Source organism: Balaenoptera ricei, chromosome 2, assembly GCF_028023285.1.
Source record: "Balaenoptera ricei isolate mBalRic1 chromosome 2, mBalRic1.hap2, whole genome shotgun sequence".
Classification (NCBI taxonomy): Eukaryota; Metazoa; Chordata; class Mammalia; order Artiodactyla; family Balaenopteridae; genus Balaenoptera; species Balaenoptera ricei.
Window position 1 is genome coordinate 8,818,895 of NC_082640.1, and position 25,528 is coordinate 8,844,422.

Consider the following 25,528-nt stretch of genomic DNA (forward strand, 5'->3'; position numbering starts at 1 on the left):
TGGTCTTCCTCCCAGAAACCATAACCCCAGTCTAATTATGAGGAAAACTCCAATACAGGTGCATCCTACAATATACCTAACTAGTCGTCCTCAAAACTGTCAAGGTCATCGAAAACAATAAAAATCCAAGACACTGTCACAGCCAAGAGGAGCCTAAGTAGACATGATGATTACAGTGTGGGATCCTAGAACGAAAAAGAACATCAGGTACAAACTAAGGAAATCTGAAAAAAGTATGGACTTCTGTTAATAATAATGTATCAATATCAGCTCATTACTGGTGACAAATGTGCTACAGTAATGTAAGATGTTCATAATAGGAGAAAACAGGTTTGGGATAGATGGGAACTCTCTGAACTATATTCACGATCTCTCTGCAAATCTCGAACTGTTGTAGAAAATAAGGTTCATTTAAATCACATTAAAAAAAATTTTCCCCAGTTTCTCAAACCAAATCAAGTCCCCCCTGCTGTAGGATCATATAGAAATGTAGACTATTGACTAAATGAATTAACCTATCACCATATGCAATTATGTTTGTGTGTTTTGCCCACTGTATCCTTGGTATAAGGTTAGAGCCTGGTTCTTGATAGGCATTTAGTAATAAACATATAGCAAGTGCAGTGTCAGAGAATGTTAGTTCCATGACATCAGAACTGTGTCTGTTGGGACTTCCCTGGTGTCACAGTGGTTAAGAATCTGCCTGCCAATGCAGGGGACACGGGTTCGAGCCCTGATCCGGGAAGATCCCACATGCCGCGGAGCAACTAAGCCTGTGCGCCACAAATACTGAGCCTGTGCTCTAGAGCCTACGAGCCACAACTACTGAGCCCACGTGCCACAATTATTGAAGCCCACGTGCCACAACTACTGAAGCCTGTGCGCCTACAGCCTGTGCTCTGCAACAAAGAGAAGCCACCACAATGAGAAGCCCGCGCACCGCAACGAAAAGTATCCCCTGTTTGCTGCAACTAGAGAAAGCCCGCGGGCAGCAACGAAGACCCCAATGCAGCCAAAAATAAATAAATAAATAAATAAATTTTTAAAAAAAGAATTGTGTCTGTTGTGTTCTCCACTGTATCCTCATCACCCAGAGGTGCCTGGCACATGAGACACTCAACAAAGTCTCGTTCCCAAGTTGAGCTAAGGAATCCTTTCCCCAGTGGTTTGTTTGCGTTTGGGATAAAGACATGTTAGCTTAATCTGCCTGGTCTCTTCAATAAAGCCTGTGGAAGTATTGACGGCAATAATGTTTCTCACCAGGTGAACAAAAGGCACAGGGATCTGGGCTGTAACGAGAGGGAAGAATGAAGTCACCACTCAGCGTGAAGGAAGGACAAGAGACTGAGCAAGAGGCCCCTGGGATTCCCCCCAGGGCTGTCCTCTCTAGTTCCAGGCAATTCCTGGGATCTTCTGTGTCCGGGAGACCCTCCTGCTATGTGAAGTCCAACGACATTGACCATGAGATCCTGTTGTTTAGTTCAACTTCACTGAGACTTTATCTGTGTCGTGTTTGACTAGCCTGTGTTTCTGTTATGAAAGATGTTGAATCAAATTAATGTGGGAACTATCACCTGTGCTATGATGAAGAGAAGGAAAAAAAGACAATAGAGCAGAAATGGGGACCCTAAAGGGAAAGTAGAGGCTATTAAAAAGAAAGAAGAGAAAGAACTGGAAAGAAATGAAAACGGCCTGACAAGTACACAGAAACAAACACGGGTTTCAGAGTGCTGTGAATTCATGAGGGCTTAATTTCCAAAATATACAAACAGCTCATACAACTCAATAAGAAAAAAACAAACAACATAATCGAAAAATGGGCAGAAGACCTAAGTAGACATTTCTCCAAAGAAGACATACAGGTGGCCAATAGGCACATGAAAAGATGCTCAATATTGCTAGTTATTAGAGAAATGCAAATCAAAACTACAATGAGGTATCACTTCACACTGGTCAGAATGGCCATCATTAAAAATAATAAATGCTGGAGAGAATGTGGAGAAAAGGGAACCCTCCTGCACTGCTGTTGGGAATGTAAATTGGTGCAACCACTATGGAGAACAGTATGGAGTTTCCTTAAAAAACTAAAAATAGAGTTGCCATATGATCCAGCAATCCCACTCCTGGGCATATATCCAGACAAAACTCTAATTCGAAAAGATACATGCACCCCAATGTTCATAGCAGCTCTGTTTACAACAGCCAGATCATGGAAACATCCTAAACGTCCATCGACAGATGAATGGGTAAAGAAGATGTGGTACATATATACAATGGAATATTACTCAGCCATAAAAAGAATGAAATACTGCCATTTGCAGCACCATAGATGGACCTAGAGATGATCATACTAAGTGAAGTAAGTCAGAGAAAGACAAATATCATACGATATCACTTATATGTGGAATCTAAAATATGACACAAGTGAACTTATTTACAAAACAAAAACAGACTCACAGACATAGAAAACAAACTTATGGTTACCAAAGGAGAAAGGGGGGGAGGATAAATCAGGAGTTTGGGATTAGCAAATATATACTACTATATATAAAACAGGTAAACAATAAGGCCCTACTGTACAGCACAGGGAACTATATTCAGTATCCTGTAATAAACCATAATGGAAAAGGACATGAAAAAGTATGTATATATATATGTAACTGAATCATTTTGCTGTACACCTGAAACTAACACAACATTGTAAATCAACTATGCTTCAATTTAAAAAAATAAATAAAAATCAAAGCGTTGTGAATTCGTTCCTTCAGCATAGATGTACTAAGCATCTACTATGTGCCAGGTTCCATTCCAGGTGTCAATGAAACGATGGACATGACCACCCTTAAGGAGCCTGCATCCCGGTAGGGGCGGAAGGTGGGAACAGAAAGTCAACCAATAATTAAACAAAAGAGATACCAGAGACCGGTGAGTATTTAGACAGCAATTTAAAACAGAGAGTGGGAGTGAGAGACTACTTTGTACGGTATTGGTTGATCAGGGAAAGTGACATTATTTAAATTGCTCTCCGAAGGACGAGAAGATGCTGCAAGCGTGAAGGTGGAGGAAGGTGTGTGGGGGCTGCAGTCCAGCCAGGGGGAGAGCCAGGGCTCTAAGGCTCCAAGGCAGGTTCTGAGGAATAGGGCGGGGGTGGCCCCTGGGGAACATCTAATGTCCGGGGACATACTGTCCTCACAAGGTGGTGGAGGGGCAGTGCCACTGGCATCTAGGGGTTAGAGGGCAGTCAGGGGTGCTGCTGAACTACAGGGGGCAAACCCCCACGCAAAGGGTTATCCAAAATGTCAGAGGCGCCGGGTGGAGAAACCCTGCCCTCAGGCCATTACACGCTTGGCATCTTCACGGTGTAGAAAGCAGGACACCACACGCGGAGAAGAAAAGAAGAGAGGGCAGGGCTATGAAACCACCCGCCTTTGTGTGCCTTGGCGAGGAGCCCACGAATGTTTTAAACCCGGCAGTAAACACGGACTCGTTTATTTTTGGAAACAGTTACTCTGGCTCTTGTGTGGAATGTGGGAGGAGGGGCCAGGGTGAGTGAAGGAGACCAGGTGGGTGACTTTTAATAGTAGAGAGAGGGGATGGTGGCGTGGGCGCTCATCATGGAAGGAGAGATAGAGAAGTAAAGAGCTGAGACTGATTTCAGAGGTGGAACTCACAGCTCTTGCTGACAAAGTGAACTTGGAGGGTGAGGAGAAAAGAGGAATCAAGGATTCATGGAAGTGAGGTCTCACCTCACACCCGTCAGAATGGCCGTCATCAAAAAATCTACCAACAATTAATCCTGGAGAGGGTGTGGAGAAAAGGGAACCCTCTTGCACTGCTGGTGGGAATGTAAATTGATACAGTCACTATGGAGAACAGTATGGAGGTTCCTCAAAAAACTAAAAATAGAATTACCATATGACCCAGCAATCCCACTACTGGGCATATACCTGAGAAAACCATAATTCAAAAAGAGTCATGTACCACAATGTTCATTGCAGCTCTATTTACAATAGCCAGGACATGGAAGCAACCTAAGTGTCCATCGACAGTTGAATGGATAAAGAAGATGTGGCACAGGGACTTCCCTGGTGGCTCAGTGGTTAAGAATCCTCCTGTCAATGCAGGGGACACGGGTTCGAGCCCTGCTGGGAAGATCCCACATGCTGCGGAGCAACTAAGCCCGCAAGCCACAACTACTGAAGCCCACGTGCCACAACTACTGAAACCTACGCGCCTAGAGCCCGTGCTCCGCAACAAGAGAAGCTACTGCAATGAGAAGTCCGTGCACTGCAGCGAAGAGTAGCCCCCGCTTGCTGCAACAAAGACCCAAAGCAGCCAAAAATAAATAAATAAAATAAAGAAATTTATAAAAATAAATAAATAAATAAAATATCACCATGTTACCTTTAAGAAACAACAACAACCCGCATAGCACAGGGAGATCAGCTCGGGGCTTTGTGACTACCGAGAGGGGTGGGATAGGGAGGGTGGGAGGGAGACGCAAGAGGGAGGAGATATGGGGATATATGTATATGTATAGCTGATTCACTTTGTTATACAGCAGCAACTAACACACCATTGTAAAGCGATTATACTCCAATAAAGATATTAAAAAAAAAAAAGGATTCATTGAAGGATTCACGGCCAGCTTCATGGGGGTGTGATCAGTGCCAACAGCCGTCCCCACCCAGGGTTGGCAGGGACCTCAGAGTGGCTCTCGGCCACCATGGTTCCAGGTACTGGGCACATCCCAGGGCAGAGGCTGCAATCCCCCCAGGGCGGCCGGTCCACTGGGGGCTGGGGCACAGAACTGTAAGAAGGGGATTTGGCTTCCCTGTTCCTGCCTGGGCCTCCCCATCTTCATTTAGCACCAGGTCTGGCAAATTATGTAGCTGGTCCCGCTTAAAGGTTTCCATTCTGAGCAGCCAGATTTTTTTTTTTTTTAATTTTTATTTATTTATTTATTTATGGCTGTGTTGGGTCTTCGTTTCTGTGCGAGGGCTTTCTCTAGTTGCGGCGAGCGGGGGCCACTCTTCATCGTGGTGCGCGGGCCTCTCACTATCGCGGCCTCTCTTGTTGCGGAGCACAAGCCCCAGACGCGCAGGCTCAGTAGTCGTGGCTCACGGGCCCAGTTGCTCCGCGGCATGTGGGATCTTCCCAGACCAGGGCTCGAACCCGTGTCCCCTGCGTTGGCAGGCAGACTCCCAACCACTGCGCCACCAGGGAAGTCCCAGCAGCCAGATTTTTAATTAGTGTCCTTTACCAAAATGGGGAAGAGTAGGGTGGGGTAAGAAGTGCAATTTGGGACTTGTTTAATCTCGAGATGCCTGTGAGACATCTAATTGAAAAGACCAAGTGGGCAATTGTGTAGTCTACCTACAGCTTAGGAAAAGAATGAAGTTATAGATATAAAGCTGGAATTCATCAGCCTGGAAATAGTGTTTAAAACCATGAGAATGATGGTGCAGCTGTTGTGAAAAACAGTAGGATTGGTCCTAAAACAATTAAACACAGAATTACCATAGAATCCAGCAATTCCACTTCTGGGTATGTACCCAAAAGAAGTGAAAGCAGGGACCCAAACAGCTATTTGTATACCCATGTTCATAGCAGCATTATTCACAGTAGCTGAAACGTGGAAACAACTCATATGTCCATTTATAGATGAATGAATAAACAGAACGTGGTGTAGACATACAAGTGATATTATTCAGCCTTAAAAAGGAAGGAAATTCTGACATAGGCTACAACATGGATGAATCTTGAGGTCATGATGCTAAGTAAAAGAAACCAGTCACAGGGCTTCCCTGCTGGCACAGTGGTTAAGAATCCACCTGCCAATGCAGGGCACACGGGTTTGAGCCCTGGTCCGGGAAGATCCCACATGCAGCAGAGCAACTAAGCCCATGAGCCACAACTACTGAGCCTGTGCTCTAGAGCCCGCAAGCCACAACTACTGAGCCCACGTGCCACAACTACTGAAGCCTGCGCACCTAGAGCCCGTGCTCAGCAACAAGAGAAGCCACCGCAACGAGAAGCCCATGCACCGCAACGAAGAATAGCCCCCGCTCGCCGCAACTAGAGAAAAGCCCACGCGCAGCAACAAAGACCCAACGCAGCCAAAAATAAATAAATAAAACAAATTTATAAAAAAAAAAAAAAAAAAAGAAAAGAAACCAGTCACAAAAGGACAATACTGTGTGATTCCAATTATATGAGGAACCTAGAATAGTCAAATTCATAGAACGAATGGTGGTTACCAGGGGCTGGGAGCAGAGGGAGATGGGGAGTTATTGCTTAATGGGTGTAGAGTTTCCGTTTTGCAAGATGAAGGAGTGCTGCAGGTGGATGGTGCTGATGGCCGCACAATGTGAATGCCCTTAGTGCCACTGAACTGTGCACTTAGAAATGATTAAAATAGTACATTTTATGTCATGTACATTTTACCACAATAAAAAAGAACTTATTATTATTTACTGAATGCTTTCTCTATGCCCAGCACTGATCTAAGTGCTTTCCTTGTTTAAAACTCATATAACCCTTCACAACAGTCTTTAAGGTAGGTCTGACATTACCTACCCCATTTTACAAACACGGAAACTAGTGACCAGAGATGTTAAGGAACAAACCTAAGCTCACACAGCTTCTAACTGGCTGGGGTAGGATTTAGACTCAAGAGGTCTGGTTCCAGAGCCTAAGCTTTTTTTTTTTTTTTTTTTTAACACACTGTACTACCTGCCAACAGAGATTATGTCATATGCTATGAGAATACACGTTTCACAATAAAACACCAATTTTTAAAATTAAAGGCTGAATTTACAGCCCACAAGCAGCTAGGTCCTGGCCTTTCACCGTACTCCAACATCACTTCCCAGCACGGAGCCTGGCACTGCAGAAGTGAAGAGAAATCATCCAGGGATGATCACCGTATCATCTCTGAGGAAACTGTTGTATGACCAGAGACATCCCCAGGAAATACATACCAGAGGGTCTCCTGCTGCGTGTGAAAAGGCCAGGATCACCCATGGCCCCTTTCCTGGTCCTTAGGAGGATACAGCGTGGACTCAGCCAGCCCACGAGGCCAGGCCAGGGCCCCAATCCCAGGACAGGTACGCTTGGGGAGGAGATGTGCAGTTCCTTGGCGTTGGAGAGAGGCAGTTATTGGGCTATTTTTAAGTTGCTTCATTATGTTATCAATTAAACCTCTCAAGCAGAAGCAGTGCCAAAGCCGTGGAAACTCCAGGCCTGCAGCTGGGAAAAACACCGGCAGTGGCTGGACCACGGTATACAGAAGCTCTTAGTTATGAAGCAAAGTTAGAGCTGGCTGGCAGGGGGAAGGTGCAAACCACTCGTGGGGATTCCCTTTAGAGATCAGAATTCCCTCACTCAGAAACACATCCCAGACTGTCAGGAACCCAGGGGCCAGTGTCGGCGCTGGGCAGGCCTGGGTCACTGAAGTGGACGGAAAGCAGGAAGGGCCAGACAACAAGGATGTAAAATGTCCTCCTGGCTCAAGTTCTGGGCGGTTGGAAGAGGGTGAGCGGCCTTAGATTGATCTTGAGGCAGAATCCCCAGATCTGAATGCATCCTTTAGATGGGGGGAGGCCCAGGCCCAGAGCGGTGAGCAGGCAGCCCCCTTCCTAAACCTCCCTTCCAGGTGGAATTTAAGTTGACCCATCGCCATTGCCTTTGAAGTATTCCTTACCTCTCAGCCCCCCCCTTTTTAAATTTACTTATTTTTATTTATTTTTGGCTGCATTGGGTCTTTGTTGCTGTGCCCGGGCTTTCTCTAGTTGCAGCGAGCGGGGGCTACTCTTCGTTGCGGTGCGTGGGCTTCTCATTGCGGTGGCTTCTCGTTGCGGAACACGAGCTCTAGTCAGTAGTTGTGGCTCGCGGGCTCTAGAGCACAGGCTCAGTAGTTGTGGCGCATGGGCTTAGTTGCTCCACGGCATGTGGGATCTTCCCGGACCAGGGCTCGAACCCGTGTCCCCTGCATTGGCAGGCGGGTTCTTAACCACTGCGCCACCAGGGAAGCCCCTCAGGCCCCTTTCTGAGGTGGGAAGGACTCTGACCTCAGCTATGCGACCTGGGTCAGATGTTCTGGGTGAGCCCGGCCAAGGCTCCTCCTGGTTAGCGGGCCCTGCCCTAGTGACAGTCACACCAACAGAAAGAGAATGAAACAGGGTTCCTTTCTCTGGTCCCAACTTTGAGAAGGGCAACTTACTTTAAGTTCCAGTTTTAAAAAAATCAGCACCTTCTTCCTTCATTACTAAATATTGGGTTGGCCAAAAAGTTTGGGTTTTTCCGTAAGATGTTAAAGATGAAATTTTGGCCAACCCAATACAAGCTTTAAGCACATACTCATCTCCACGCACCACCCCAGCACACACCCATCTTCCTAACGCTAACTGCTCCATAACTATTGCTGTCTTGAGGTGTTTGGGATCCTCAACACTTGACATAAACACATTTAAATATATATGTATGTGTATTCGTCTGCTAGAGCTGCCATAACAATATACCACAGACTGAGGGGCTTAAACAATAGAAATGTATTTTCTCACAGTTCTGGAGGCTGGAAGTCCAAGTTCAAGGTGTGGGCAGGGTCAGTTACTGTGGAGGCTTCTCTCCTTGGCTTGTAGACAGCTGCCTTCTCTCTGTGTCCTCACATCGTCTTCCATCTGTATGAGTCTGTCTTAGTCTGTTTGGGCTGCTGTAACAAAATACCACAAACTAGGTGGCTTGTAAAGAGCAGAAATGCATTGCTCACACTTCTGGAGGCTGGAAGTCCAAGATCAAGATGAGGATAGATTTGGTGTCTGGTGCGGCCCACTTCCTGGTTCATAGACAGCTGTCTTCCTTCTGTGTCCTCACATGGTAGAAGGGGTGATGGAGCTCTCTGGGGTCTCTTTTATAAGGGCATTAATCCATTCATGAGGGCTCCACCCTCATAACCTAATCACCCCCAAAGCCCCCCACCTCCAAATACCATCTCACTGGGGGCTAGGATTTAGCATATGAATTTTGGGGGGACACAAACATTCAATCTATAGGTGTCTGAGTCCTAATCTCCTCTTCTTATAAGGACACCAGTTGTATTGGATTAGGGCCCTTCCATATTTCCCAATTTTGCCTAAATTACCTGTTTAAAGGCCCGATCTCTAAATACAGTCACATTCTGAAGTTCTGGGGGTTAGGGCTTCAATACATGAATTTGGAGGGTGGGGTGGGACACAATTCAGCCCATACAGTATGGAAATGACCGAGGAGGTTCTGCTGAATACAGTGTTAGCACAAGGCCCATCAAAGATGTTTTGTTTAACTTCTCGGAAATAGCTAAATTTATAGCAAGGAGGCAGAGAAACTACGTTTTGTTATCTTCATTTCCATTCTCACCACTTTTAAAGGAAATTTCAAAAACAACACCCATAGCAGTAAATCTCAGCACTCCTTAGCTATGGTTTTCTCCTAAATTTTGTTTTAATACTTCAGTTCTCTGATCCTTCCTCAAAGCAAGGCAAATATCAAAAAACAACCCCCCCCCCCCAAAAAACAAAACAAAACCCAACATGTTAGCATTATCCCCAGGAAACGGCAACCCAGTAAGCAAAAGAACCCAGCCTCCCTGGGTCACTGGACTCACAACCAGAATCCCACCAAGCAGAAATAACAGGTGGTAACATTTAGTGCATTCCTTGTTTTTTGTTTTCCTTTTTCCTACCTATCAGTACCTTATGTTGCAGAGAACACAGTTCATATTGAAATCAGCCTTGCTTTTTTCTGTTACACTTGATCAGACTCCTTTCCTAACATCGTTAAAAATTATTCATCGACATGTTGAACGGCTGCGTAATACTACATGGTGTTTCATGACGTCATTTACCTATTTCCAACTGTTGGAAGCAACATTTAGGTTGTTTCCAGTCTTTCTCAATTACAAATAATGATGACAAACATCTTTGGTTTATATCCTAGCCTGTGTTTCTGAGCATTTCTTTAGGCTAGATTCCTATTAGTGAAATTACTCTGTCTAAAGTACATACACTTATTTTGAAGGCTTTGGGAACATAGGAAAAGAGCTGTCTTTTCAGATTCTGTGACTTCGTGGGTCAGGCCCTCCCCTGATTCTAATCCAGCATTTGGTCCTATGTTCTTACCAAGGTATGTTTGCCCTCTGCCACCTTTCCACCCAAGCACAATTATTACTTCCAATAATTACAGGCTGCTGTGACAGGTACAAGGAATAAAAAGCACCGCAGCTGCTCATGGGGAAAAAAAGGTGAGGAGGGGCGTAGAAATGCTTGCATTTGCGAAGCACTTTTCCTCCAAAGAGCTCAAAGGTTTTCCGAGACATGGTCTCGTTAATCTTCATAGGTCTGTTATTTTTCCTTCTGATACAGATCCAAACATAAACCTTATTTGTTGGCTTGCATTTATGCACTCACTGTGCTCCAGTTTTCTTGATGTTCCCTAAAGTGACTTTTATATTTGGGACTCCTGTTCATGCAGATGACAAAAAAGCCCCAACCGGGTCTATTCATCGCTCACCCTTAAGACCCACAGGAGGAAAAGAGGAAGGACAATTGGTCTCATCTGAAGAATGAACAGAGAAGTTCAGTAGCCCAGAGAAGTTAAGTAACCCAGCACAGGGTGAAAGGGGGATTCAGGGCAGAAGTCCTAAATGACAGCTGCACACGAGGCAGGTTGCTTTCTTTCAAAGTTGCTTGCTTACATCTTTTTGCACAAATACATTCACAATTTCTGACTCTGTAGACATTTTGAAATGAATTGTGGTAGACGGAATATTGGCTCCCCCAAAGATATCCACCTCCTAGCCTCAGACCCTGTGAATACATTACCTTACGTGGCAAAAGGGACAGACTTTGCAGATGTGATTAAATTAAGGATCTTGAGATGGTGAGATTATCTTGGATTATTAGGTGTAATCACAAGGATCCTTATAAGAGGGAGGCAAAACTTTTGTGCATCAAAGGACGCTATCAAGAGAGTGAAATGACAATGTGAGAATGGGAGAAAATATCTGCATATTGTATGTCTGATAAGGGATTAACATCCAGAATACATAAAGAACTCCTACAACTCAATGACAAAAAGACAAACAACCCAACTAAAAATGGGCAAAAGATTTAAATAGACATTTCTCCTAAGAAGATATACAATTAGCCAACGAGCACATGAAAGGATGCTCAACATCATTAGTCATTAAAGAAATCAAAACTACAACAAGAAACCACCTCACGTGCACGAAGGTAACTATAATCATAAAGACAGACAGTAACAAATGTTGGTGAAGATGTGGAGAAATTGGAACCCATGCACATTGATGGTGGGAATGTAAAATGGTGCAGTTACTATGGAAAACAGTTTGGCAGTTCCTCAAAAATCTAAACATAGCATTTTCATATAATCCCACAATTCTGCTCTTAGGTATACAACTGAAAGAAGTGAAAACAGCAACTTAAACATACTCCAATGTTCATTGCAGCATTATTCACAATATGGAAAAAATTAAAATAAGCCAAGTGCCCATCAACTGATGAACAGATAAACAAAATGTGGTGTATGAATTCAATGCAGTATTATTCAGCCACAAAAGGAATGAAGTTCTAAGATATCCTACAACATGGATGAATATCGAAAACATTACGTTAAGTGAGAAGAACAAACACAAAAGGATAAACACTGCATGACTCCATTTACATGAAATATGCAGAATAGGCAACTCGTAGAAACAGCAAATAGACTCGAGCCGGGAGAAGGGAATGGGGAGTTATTGCTTGGGCGTGGAAGGGTTTTGGAAATAGTGGGACTGATGTACTACATTGTGGCTGTAATTAATGCCACTGAATTGTACACTTAAAAAAAAGGGTTAATGCCAAATTTTATGTTATATATATTTTACAACAATAAAAATAAAGAGGGAGGCAAGAGGGTCAAGGTCAGAAAAAAGAGATGCAAGGACGTAAGCAGAGATTGGAGTGACGTGCTTTGAAGACAAAGGAGTAGGGCCGTGAGCCAAGGAATGACGGCAGCCTCCAGAAAAAGGTAAGAAAACAGATTCTCTCTGGAGCTTCCAACATCTTGATTTCAGCCTTCTAAAACTCTTATGGGACTTCTGACCTCCAGAATAGTAAAATAATAAATTGTGTTGCTTTAAGCCACTAGGTTTGTGGTAATTTGTTACAGCAGCAATAGGAAACTAATCACGGATGTAAAACCTTATTATATTATTATAGTTCACTCACATGATACATGAATTCACTGTTTAGTTGATCCACGTGACTTTTAAAGTTCCACACCAAAGCACCCTACAGTTTGGGTACAAGAGCTGATGAACTGGCCTGAAGGGCCCACTGAGTTTAACCAACGTGTGATAGATCAGACTGGGATTCTTCGAGTGACCCGGGCTGTCAGACAGTGGTCCCCTTTCATGAAAAGATAAGCTGTGGAATGGATTCAATTAACGACATCCCAAAGAAAAATATTTCTACAAAAACACCCCTGAAAATTCATGCATATGCGAATTGTGTGATTTATGAAAATTAGAGCTGTGTGACACAAGTGGGACTGAATTTAGAGACCACATTCTGTGTTCACTGCTCCCACGTCTTCTTGCACTTCTTGCGTCTTCTTTACACCCCTGTAGCACCCGGCCTGGCCTCTTAGCACACTGTTCCCTTGAGGGCTGGGACCAGGTCTTATTAAGCTTGGCGCCGAGAGCACAGAATTTACATTTTCATCCTTATCTCTAACTATGGAATGAAAAGCTTTCTTTTTGATAAACCACTAGGAGGGGAGATAAAGTTCTGGAGAGTATCCGAAAAGATCAGGAAAAACCAGCTGTGTCCCAAGGACATCTACATCCTAGTAAGAGACACCTAGAGATATAATAGGATTAACTTCACAGCACCTACAGAACTGTCATACCCAGCCCTGCATTTCTCCACCCTCTCTCCTAACACCAGCATCTTGATTCCTAGGCATATCCTGGTGGTTTTTCTCTAAAAACACCAGCCTACAGTTGGTTCAATCCCTAAGATTCTCTGCTGAATTCCCAAGCTGCTTCTTATGCATTTATCACCCTTACCTGACTTTGCTCTATGAACTTGATAATGGCTAATCAAGTATCAGACAAGTGCAGCCGGCTCCATCACCTGAGCTCCAAGCCAGGGGCTGCAGATGTCCTTCACGTGGTGGCACTGGGTGGGTACAAAGGCTCTGCTGGCGGGGGTGTCACAGCCAGAGATATGGACTCAACCATCGTCCCCAGGCACCTGTGGCCCATGGTGGAGGTGGTGGGTTTCTGCCAGTCGCAGCGGTGCCCTTTGTAACTGTGGTGACGGACACAGAACCAAGGACGAGGGGCAACCAGGTGGGACGGCAGACGCCCAGGGCTGCATTTAGCGCTCTGCCAACTCACTTCTTCCCAAGAGTGACCTGATCAGTGTTTGGTTTCTTGCACTTTGCTTACAGGCTGAGGTAAAGAAAGAAATACTGGTAAATCCACCTGCCCTTTCTTTCTTCCTGTTCTCCCCAGGAAAATCACAAGTCATACACAGTGGATCAGTAAACAACAAAGACCTTTGTCAAAAAAGAGCAAGGGAGAAAGTGAACAGAAGTCTGATAATCTGTCACTGCCACTTAACAGAACATTTCTCCAAATCGCTTTAATTTTTTTCTAATTACAGAAGGAATGCATGTTTATTGTAAACAATTTGGAAAATAGAGAAAAACACGAAGAAAAACGGCAAATTATCTGTAATCTTACCATCCTGAGATACCACTGTCCCCGCTCTAACACCCTCTATACTCTTACTCTGCCTTAATTTGGTTCAGAGTCTTGTTATATTATTATTACTATTACTGTTGTTGTGGTTGTTGCTTGTTGCCTGACTACCTCAGTAGAACATGAAGCCCATGAAGGCAGGGAATCTGCATCCCTGTGCACCAAGGACAGTGCTCAATAAATATTTGTTAAATGAGAAACAGTTGAAAAGACATGCGCATCCCAATGTCCACAGCAGCACTATTTACAATAGCCAGGACATGGAAGCAACCTAAGTGTCCACTGACAGATAAATGGATAAAGAAGATGTGGTACATGGGACTTCCCTCGTGGTCCAATGGTAAAGAATCTGCCTTCTAATGCAGGGGACGTGGGTTCGATCCCTGGTCAGGGAACTAAGATCCCACATGCCATGGGGCAGCTAAGCCCGTGCGCCACAACTACTGAGCCCACCTCAACTAGAGAAGAGAAAGCCCACATGCCACAACCAGAGAGAGGCCCGCAGGCCACAACGAGAGAAGCTCGAGTGCCACAACGAAGAGCCCACGTGGCACAAAGAAAAAATCCCGCATGCCTCAAGGAAGATCCTGTGTGCCTGAAACTATGACCCGAAACAGCCAAAATTAATTAATTGATTTAAAAAAAGAACCATGTTTATTTGAAAAAAAGAAGATGTGGTACATATATACAACAGAATATTACTCAGCCATAAAAAAGAACGAAAAAATGCCATTTGCAACAACATGCATGGACCTAGAGATTGTCATACTAAGTGAACTAAGTCAGACAGAGAAAGACAAATACCATATGATATCACTTATATGTAGAATCTAAAAAAATGGTACAAATGAACTTACTTATAAAACAGAAACGGACTCACAGATGTAGAAAACAAACATATGGTTACTGGGGGGAAAGAGGGGGAGAGATAAATTGGGAGATTGGGATTGACATATACACACTATGATATATAAAACAGATAACTAATAAAGACCTACTGTATGGCACAGGGAACTCTACTCAATACTCTGTAATGGCCTATATGGGAAAAGAATCTAAAAAAGAGTGGATGTATGTATATGTATAACTGATTCACTTTGCTGCATGGCAGAAACTAACACAACATTGTAAATCAACTATACTCCAATAAAATTAATTTAAAAAAAACAACAACAAGAAAAAGAAAAACAAATCAGCTTTTAATCTTTTTTTCTAAAACGGCTATATACATAAATTATGTTTATAAAGCATTATTTTTGTTAATTTTAAAAACCATTCTATTACCAAGAGCCCCAAAGAGAATATCTGAAATACTCATGGTCTGAAAAGTAGAGGCCGGATGGACTCACCTACACATTTATTCCTCTCAGGGGGAGTTTCAAAGCAGCAGCTCTGGGGAACGGATGACGTCACTGCTCCAGCCAGGGCTGACGGCCTTGGAAAGGTGCACTCAGCTTATGTGCTTTGCCCTTGGCTTCATGCAGCTGCTGGTGTGCGCACAGATACACTTGAACAGGTGATCGGGTTGCCCAGGAGGTAAGGTTGAGCAGGCTGGACGCTATGGAAGGTCAAGGGCGTGAGGGCACCAAGGAGCAAGTGCAAAATTAAGGCATCTCAACAGGTGATTACTGGACTCTCCAGCTCCCTCCATTCCTCACCCTCAGATCTGCTTTGCCTTCAAACATTTGAGAGCATCTGAAGTGACCTATTTCAACACGCCTTCACTTTACGTCAACGTCTTCCTGACTCTCCACCTATTCTTCTCTTCTCAGGAGCAAAAATCCTCCTTCCTTCCCCTGGTTCCTCCTTCCTTGTACTTGTGACCTTAATGATGTCCCCTCCCAGCATCGCTAGGATTCTGCTCCATGGTTATCTCCTCTCTCTACTCTTATCTTCAGTTTTTCCAGATACATTCATTCCTTCCCCTCTTTTTATGACTGTTCTCGAACTACCCAGTCCCCCAAATAACCCTCCTTCCCACTCATGCTACCCATCTCGTCTCTTCCCTCATCTTCATATCGATCTGATTGAAAGAGAAGTTTACACCTGTTGTAAATATCTCCCCTCCACTCACTCTTTCCTTAACTTCCTGTAATCTGGTTTCTACCTTGATTCCAGGACCGTCAGTGACCTTCCACCTGCTCTGTCTGAAAGCCTTCACTCACCTCATCCTCTCTGTAGCATCTTACACTGTCAACAATCATTGTCACCTGTACGACGACTGGCAAGCGTGGTCTCCTTCAAATTCCATGCTCACCTCTCTATGCGCCCTCCTGAAACAGCCTACACACTGATGACAAATTAACCTTCCTAAGGCATAATCTTTCTAAGGTGTTGTCTAAGATTAATTTCTTCCTATGGCTAAACCAGTAAATTAGAAAAAGTACTAAATATACTGGGTCAGGACTTGAGCAAGTCATTTAATAAGCCTCTCATCCTTGGACAGAAGGTTGAGTGATGTGGACTAACATATAACCCAGAAGCATTTTAGCAGAAGACCTTACATCCATGCAAACAAAGCTGGTCCAGAGTGCAAGCTCAGTGATGGGGCTCTGCCCTCCGTCAGCTGTGGTGCAGTGGGCATGGCCACGTCCACTGTCAAGAGTGGTTAATCTGAATACAGTTAAGTGCTAAGCAACGTCCTGCAAAGTGACTGCAATTTGTTGCCTCACCTATCCTGCTCCTTCTAAGTTTACCTTTAGTGTAGCGATGGCCAAGGCGAGGCATTGTGGAGCCATAATCCTGATTTATCACGTCCTTAGACCCGAACCAACACCGGGATACCGGTCTGTAATACCCAAGAAGGTCTCCAGCACCCAGGCCTCTTCGCCAGCTCTCACTGTCCTGACTCAGTCCTTTCCTGCCCAGGATCTCTCCCTGTCTGCTCAAGAGCGTCCTCTCAAAACCCTCCTGTCCTTCTCCCGAGGTGCATCCGCTAGACACAGGCTTCCTTAGGACCAGGTTAATGTGTACTTATCATTATAATATCATTAGCATGAGGAAGTGCCCTCTCCTCCATTCTGTCCACCTGCGTCTTGGCTGGCTCACTGTCTTCGAGCCCAAAATGTCATCATGGCAGACACCTCCTCGTTCTCCTAGCTGTTTCTGCACTATTTCTGCAGGCTGGTAACAGACCTTAACTTCATTCACTTAACGCATTCTGTTTCCACTAACCAACCCCCCAAACTCCCCTTCTCCAAAGCAATGCATTTCTCCTACTCAATACTCTCCAACAAGATCATTAAGGACTTTTAGTGCAGGTGAAACTGGTCTATTTTGGCAAAGGGTATCCATTCGAATGTAAATGAGCAAGGAAGAGGAAATCTATGACTGATCTAAAAATTATCAAAGTCAGACCTGCATCCATCATTAAAGGGAGTACACCCGGGGACGGCAGTTTTTTTGTTTTTTAAAGGAAGCTTTTGTTTTTTTAAGTCTTTATTGAATTTGTTACAATATTGCTTCTGTTTTATGTTTTGGTTTTTTGGCCCTGAGGCATGTGGGATCTTAGCTCCCTGACCAGGGATCAAACCCGCACCCCCTGCATTGGAAGGTGAAGTCTTAATCAATGGACCGCCAGGGAAGTCCTGGGACAGCAGTTTTTTATTTATTTATTTATTTATTTATTTATTTATTTATTTATTTATTTATGGCTGTGTTGGGTCTTTGTTGCTGGGTGTGGGCTTTCTCTAGTTGCAGTGGGCGGGGGCCACTCTTCGTTGCGGTGCGCAGGCTTCTCACTGTGGTGGCTTCTCCTGTTGTGGAGCACAGGCTCTAAGGCATGCGGGCTTCAGTAGTTGTGGCACTTGGGCTCAGTAGTTGTGGCTCGCGGGCTCTAGAGCACTGTGTCAGTAGTTGTGGTGTATGGGCTCAGTAGCTGTGGTGCACGGGCTTAGCCGCTCCGCAGCATGTGGGATCTTCCCGGACCAGGGCTCGAACCCATGTCCCCTGTGTTGGCAGGCGGATTCTTAACCACTGTGCCACGAGGGAAGCCCGGACAGCAGTTTTAACCCCTCTTAATCACATGGAATTTATGCACAAATGGACTTATGAACAGCTTGTTTGTAAGTAGAGGCACGTTGGTATGGTTCAGTGGATTAATAACTTGTTGAACAACTTTACCAAAAGATATGGGTTGGTAGACCCATGTCAATCTTTTTTCTTTTTTAAAAAACTTACAATTTAAAAAAAATTGAGAATATGATTTACAAACTTTACAATATGATGTCAGTTTCAGGTGTACAACACGGAGATTCAAAAATGTTATAGCTTACACTCCATTTACAGTTCTTATAAAATATTGGCTATATTCCCTGTGCTGTACAATATATCTTTGTGGCTTATTTATTCTATACATAGTAGTTTGTACCTCTTAATCCACTACACCTATCGTGACCCCCTCCATCCCTGTCCCCACTGATAACCACTAGTCTGCATAGTCTGTAACCACTATATCTGTGCATGTTTCTTTTTTGTTATATTCACTAGTTTGTTTTATTTTTTAGATTCCATAACATACAGTATTTGTCTTTCTCTGACATTTCACTATGCATAGTATTTTCTATGACCATCCACATTGCAGCAAATAGCAGAATTTCATTCTTTTTATGGCTGAGTAGTATTCCATCGTGTGTGTGTGTGTGTGTGTGTGTGTGAGTACCACATCTTCTTTATCCATTCATCTGTTGATAGACACTTAGGCTGCTTCCATATCTTGGCAATTGCAATCCATGTCAATTTAAAATGAGGTCTCTATTCCTTGATCAGTCTTCATTTCTGCCCTGTTCATGCCTTTCCAATTTGTGAAGGGATAAGAAAATCAGTGCTGAAGAATAATTTTAAGTAAGAATAAGGGTTCTCATACTAATATAAAATGAACATGTGTCCATTAATTAACTCATTAACTAACCATGAAGGCAGTAAAACATTACAACTGGCTCCAAGGGGAATCCAAAGAACGGACAGGTATAGAAGCAATCAGAAATGCTGAAATAAATGTGCTAATCGATGCAAGCCTGGCAGCCTCTTTCACGGGGTGAAAATCAATTGCATGTCCACCAGACAAAATTCATTTTTCTCTTTCTGGACAAGAATTCTTTGCATTACCACTATGTGTTTTCTACAATTTATATTTGCAGAACAGTTCAGTCAAAAACAATGAAAGACACAGACCCCCGTAAAACCAGACAACCCAGAAGAATCCGCTAGATGATACCCAGCAATCCATTGAATGGAAACTCAGTAATCTTTTTGCCCATTTCAAGGCCTTTCACAATTTTTCCTGACAATAAGAGGAAACAATCATAAAGCAATCTGAGGTCTTTTGCAGGGACCAAGTACAAGTAGAGAATAGAAAAGGTTATAGCTTAGCAGTAGTGCCTTCGGGAATGGCTTAGGAGTTGAAATCAGTATTATGTTCATCAGTTCAGTGTGATGAGTGCCAGTATTATATTGAGTGTGACTCCCAAAAAAATCTTAAATTTTTTTTCCACTTCAGGCATCTTCTGTAGAATGAGAGAAGGGAAGGGTCTGCTCTGGTCAGCTGTGATCAGACAACTGGGTTCCATGTACCACATTTATTTATTTGTTTGTTTGTTTGTTTATTTGGCTGTGTTGGGTCTTCGTTGCTGTGCGCGGGCTTTCTCTGGTTGCGGCCAGCGGAGGCTACTCTTCGTTGCGGTGCACGGGCTTCTCATTGCTGTGGCTTCTCTTGTTGCGGAGCACGGGCTCCAGGTGCGCGGGCTTCAGTAGTTGTGGCTTGCAGGCCCCAGAGCGCAGGCTCAATAGTTGTGGCACATGGGCTCAGTAGTTGTGGCTCGCGGGCTTAGTTGCTCTGCAGCATGTGGGATCTTCCTGGACCAGGGCTTGAAACTGTGTCCCCTGCACTGGCAGGCGGATTCTTAACCACAGAGCCACCAGGGAAGTCCTATGTACCACATTTTATAAGAACTGGAGACAGTCAGGCAGGTAAAGGAATGTGGAGTGGTGGAGGAAACCAAGAATATTCGGTCTAGAGAAGAAAAGGCTCAAATAGGAATGGGATAGCTGTCTTCAAAGTCTTACAGGACAAATGTGGAAGAAGGCTTAAGGAAAACCTTCCTAAATTATAACCCAATGTATGGTGATGTTGACAACAGCAGTCAAGATTTATTGAGCTTTACTCTCTGGCAAATCCTGAGCTAAGCACTTTACAAGTGTCATCTCATTAAACCCTCACAACAAGGAGAATCTAGTGGCCAAGTCTAGACTTGACAGTCAGAGATGTCAAGCTTTGGATGGAACCAAAGGCCTTTAAGTCCCTTTGAGCTCAGAGATCACACGGTTCTGTGTCCCTCTGCTGCTCAAAGACCTCCAATGGATCCCTATTGGCTACTATGTTAGGTACACATTTCTCAGCCTGCCAATAAAGGCTCTTCACGGCATGGCCCAAATCACTCTCTCTGGGTTTGTCACCTGAATACTAACACCCAAAAATGTGCCAAATCCAGCCGTGCAAGGTTCTCAACCAACCCTTCTTCAACTGGACCACCTCTCCACATTCTATCCATGCTTTTCCATCTCCGATGTTACCTCCTCCGCAAAGTCATTCTAGTACCTTCTCTCCCTCCTCTTCCACCCTCCTCCTCTCTCCAGTAGCATTTTGCACTCCTTCTGCCACATGCTGGCCGCTGTCATAGTTAATAAGTACTTGTTTAATCTCTTCTACCAGCTTACAAACTCCTTGAGGGGAGGGCTGTTGGACGGATGTGTTGAGTGGCCAGAGAAGGAAGGTGGACTTAGATGGTGAAGAAGAAGCTTGAGGAAACTTCCAAGGCAACAGGAAGAATCCCAGGTCCTTCACCAGGGGAGCAATTTCTGGAATGCCTTTGTCACTTGTGCTCCTCTGAGTTATTCTCTTTTTTCTCACCTCTTAACAGAAGGGAGGATGGAGCACTCTATTCTTCTGGAGGCAGCCTGGTTTACCTGCAGAGGATGGCATTCCCTGTGAGATGACAGGGCAGTTGGGGCTTCCTCCCTTTGGTACCCAGACCCCAACAGCAAGTCAATAAGGATTTGATAAATGACTTATTTATTTATTGTAGTTGGCATCAAGACTGGACAAGTACGTTTGGGTCCAGATTATAGAAGGCCTTGAACATCAAGACAAGGGGAGCGCCTACGGATCCTTGACCCGGAAAGTGACTTCCTTACATGATTCTCTCTAATTGTCTTGTATGTATTGATATTTTTTTTCAAAAGTGTTTCGCAAATATGAATTATCAGGTCCAACAGGACAGTAGGAGGAGCCAGTACGAATAACCCGCAGGGATGGTCCACAGGGGCTAAGGGCCCTTCCAAGACACATATAAGTACAAATTCCATGTGAATATTTTTACCTGGGCTGTTCCCTCCAAATATTTTTAACAGGGCCCAAACCCATTGTAGAGCACCTGTAAATTGTTTGTATAACATTAAAAGATACATTTATTGTCACTTATTTGATGAAGGCATTGAAACAATATAAATCCAACTTTGTGTTCTTGTATGTATTTTTTTTAAGATTTTTTTTGATGTGGACCATTTTTAAAGTCTTTATTGAATTTGTTACAATATTGTTTCTGTTTTTTTTTAAATAAATTTTATTTATTTATTTATTTTTGGCTGCGTTGGGTCTTCGTTGTTGTGCACAGGCTTTCTCTAGTTGCGGTGAGCGGGGGCTACTCTTTGTTGTGGTGAGTGGGTTTCTCATTGCGGTGGCTTCTCTTGTTGCAGAGCTTGGGCTCTAGTTATGGCACGCGGGCTCAGTAGTTGTGGTTCGTGGGCTCCAGAGCACAGGTTCAGTAGTTGTGGCACACGGGCCTAGCTGCTCCGCAACATGTGGGATCTTCCTGGACCAGGGCTTGAACCCGTGTCCCCTGCATTGGCAGGCGGATTCTTAACCACTGTGCCACCAGGGAGGCCCTTGCTTCTGTTTTATGTTTTGGTTTTTTGGCCACGAGGCATGCGGGATCTTAGCCCCCCAACCAGGGGTCCAACCCACACCCCCTGCATTGGAAGGTGAAGTCTCAACCACTGGACCGCCAAGGAAGTCCCATTCTTGTATGTATTTTTTAAAAAAATATGCTCATACAATCTTTTTTTGACCTCTTATTCACCCACGTCTTGCTCTAGTTGCTCGAAAACGTTATCACAGATATTTGATAGTTTTGTGTTTCCCCTGCTTTTTGTCATCTCCCACCTAGACCTAGAATACGCTTCGCCCCTCCTCCACAGGCACAGAAATGTCCTTTGCCAATTTCCCTCTCCCCCAAATCCATAAGAGCCTCTTGACATGTCTGCTTTTCTCTGGAGGATTTTCCCTCTTTCCTCCCTTAGCTGTTCCACCGCTCTGTTTCAATGAACTGTGATTTACTTGGGTCTGGGGCTCTCTGGTTCCCATTACGGAGGTCTGACTCTCTTCCTGTGGGAGGCTGCAGAGAAAGCGAACAGCCCAGTAAGCCAGCAGGAATTTCTCGCTCATCAGTGGGTTGCCTGCACTTTTTACATCTTTTTTCCAGAACCACGGAGTAGGCACCTCCCCACCCAGGAGCTGGGTGGTCTCCTAGGACCCTGGCCATCCTGCCCAGTGGAAATAATATGAGGATGGTGTTCTGAGCTGCCACTTCATTGTCAGCCTTCAAAACAATCCTCTCACGTGGGTTACTACCCCGATACCACTGATAGAGATGCAATGTGGAGAAACTGAATAATATCCCCAAAGTTCCAGAGCTAGTGAGTGACAGAGCCAGGATTCAAATCCAGCCTTCCTGACCCAACGTGTATACCCTCCCTGCAAACTTCATGTTTTGCACTGGGTTTAGAAGACTTACATTTTCTTTAACATGTTGCCCTAACACAAATTTCAAAAAGTAAAAACAAATCGCTCCATTAAAAAATTCACATCTCCCATTTGCAGCAACATGGATGGACCTAGAGATTATCATACTAAGTGAAGTAAGCCAGACAGAGAAAGACAAATATAATATGATATCGCTTATATGTGGAATTCAAAAAAATGATACAAATGAACTTATATACAGAACAGAAATAGATCCACAAACATAGAAAGCAAACTTTTGGTTACCATAAGGGGAAAGGGCGGGGAGGGAAAAATTAGGAGTTTGGGATTAACATATACACACTATTATATATAAAACAGATAACCAACAAGTGTATATAGCAGAAGTGTGTATAGCACAGGGAACTGTACTCAGTATTTTGTAATAACCGATAAGGGAAAAGAATCTGAAAAAGAGCATACACATATTATTGAATATGTATATAACTGAATCACTTTGCTGTGCACCTGAAACTAACATGACATTGTAAATCAATTATATCTCAATAAAAAAGTAAAATAAAATAAATTCACACCTGAACACTCTCGCACAATAATACTAACCCTCTTGTAAACGTATTTGCTTCGTCACCTGTACAAACATTCCTCATCAAAACTGCCCTTTGTCTCCTTCTCATTGTGAAATGCAGCAACTATATAAAACGAAGGATCAAAAAACATGGATTAGTTGCTTAGGGGATGCATTTGCCTTATTTCCTATAGTCTTCTTTTCTCTTCTTCTTTTTCTGGATTGTCTCCCTGTTTCTGTTTCTAGAGGTTTCTTTTTTCTTTTTTTTTTTTTTTTTATTTTATTTTTTTGGCTGTGTTGGGTCTTCGTTTCTGTGCGAGGGCTTTCTCCAGTTGCGGCAAGCGGGGGCCACTCTTCATCGCGGTGCGCGGGCCTCTCACTATCGCAGCCTCTCTTGTTGCGGAGCACAGGCTCCAGACGCGCAGGCTCAGTAATTGTGGCTCACGGGCCTAGTTGCTCTGCGGCATGTGGGATCTTCCCAGACCAGGGCTCGAACCCGTGTCCCCTGCATTGGCAGGCAGACTCTCAAACACTGCGCCACCAGGGAAACCCTAGAGGTTTCTTTTTTAAAAAAAAAATTGCCAAGATTTTAATGAACCCATTCACATTCATTCCCTGCCTCTTAACAGCTTCACCATCCTGGTCTCCTGTCTTTGGACCCTGGATAAGCCCACAACACGCTCACACATTGGAAAGCACAGCCCCTTCCCTTAGACCACTGTCAAGTTTACAGCACCCTCAAATTTTGCTCAATTGAAGGGGATGCATTTATGTCCTTCCCTGTTCTGTTCCCTGCGGTGACCTTCCATCTAGAACATAAATTCATTGTTTTCCTTTTTAAAATTTTCTCAAAGGGGTGCCAAGAAGTACGAAAAAATCATTTTAATTACTCAAACAAATTAGTAGACAATTTAAAAGGTGTAAGGGACTTCCCTGGTGGTGCAGTGGTTAAGAATCCACCTGCCAATGCAGGGGGCACGGGTTTGAGCCCTGGTCCGGGAAGATCCCACATGCCGCGGAGCAACTAAGCCTGTGCGCCACAACTACTGAGCCTGCGCTCTAGAGCCCGCGAGCCACAACTACTGAGCCTGCGTGCTGCAACTACTGAAGCCCATGAGCCTAGAGCCCATGCTCTGCAACAAGAGAAGTCACCGCAATGAGAAACCTGCACACCGCTATGCAGAGTAGCCCCTGCTCGCCGCAACTAGAGAAAGCCCGTGCACAGCAATGAAGACCCAACACAGCCAAAAATAAATTAATTAAATAAATAAATTTTAAAAAATAAATAAATAAAAATAAAAGGTGTAAAAGGGTATACGTCCTTGTCCCCATCCCTCGGTTTCCTACACACAGGCTACCACTCTCACCAGTTGGTTGCCATTTCAAACAAGAAAGATCTGTGCGAATAGTTTCCTGCTCCCTGTGGCTTTCAGCTGCTTCAAAGAAAATTCACCCATTCAGTTCAGCCTACTTGAATCACTACTCCACCTTCAGTCTCGACTTAAATGGCACCTCCTCCTGGAAGCCTCCTGTCCCTCCCAAGCTTGTGACACTAAGCACTTACCCCATCATCCATCAAGCTTACCAAGCAGGATGGAAATTGCCTGTCTGTTTCTTATCTCGGGGCAGGACCAGCACAGCACCTGGCACACAGATGTATTCAGGAAATATTTGCTTAATTAATGTAGTATCTGAATATCAATGTATATTCCAAACTATGCATGAAGTCCAGGGAATGCAAAGGCAAATAAACTAAGGTATCTACCTTGGCATCTTCATATAGTTTACCAAGAAAAAAAACAAAAGCAGCAAGAGAAAGATCCACTTTCATTCATCTTACTTTCAATCTAGGTTCATTTAGTAGCAGTATTTCTCATTTGCATCACCTGTTCTTCCTCTTACTGTTACTAAGTGTTCTGCAGTCACCCTTTATTGTCAAAATGAGTCCTAGGAACCCCATTAGTTTGTGTTGGCCAAAGCGTCAAAGGCTGAATATTTCACCTTGCCTTGCTTGCCATTTTTCCTTTCTCCAAAGTGGCATCTGATTGACTCTCCAGTGCCAGCTATTGAGAATACTGGCAGGCAATTAGCTGGGGAGAGGGTACCACTTATTTTTATGACTTCAATCGAAAAGTTACATACAGTTTACAAATATACAGTCACCCCTCCGTATCAGAGGGAGACTAGTTCCAGGACCTCTGCAGATACCAAGATCTGAGGCTGCTCAACTCCCTGATATAAAATAATAGCACAGTATTTGCATATAACCTACCATACAATCCTTTGTATACTTTAAACCATCCCTGGATTACTTATAATTCTTAATACAATGTAA

General features: G+C 44.0%; 1 long non-coding RNA gene across 8 annotated transcripts in view; it reads right to left on the reverse strand.

Moving 5' to 3' along the window:
* Nucleotides 1–25,528, reverse strand: part of LOC132357267 (uncharacterized) — a 71,091-nt gene that overhangs the window by 17,214 nt on the left and 28,349 nt on the right. For 4 of the 8 annotated variants that reach the window (XR_009500191.1, XR_009500187.1, XR_009500197.1 and 1 more), the window contains one exon: nucleotides 8,565–8,713. The exons of 2 other annotated variants lie outside the window; for them this stretch is intronic. This is a non-coding gene — a long non-coding RNA (uncharacterized LOC132357267). Of the gene's footprint in view, nucleotides 1–8,564; nucleotides 8,714–15,156; nucleotides 15,366–25,528 lie in introns of all 8 variants that reach the window. 2 more of the 8 variants (XR_009500196.1, XR_009500195.1) reach the window with 2 other exon arrangements.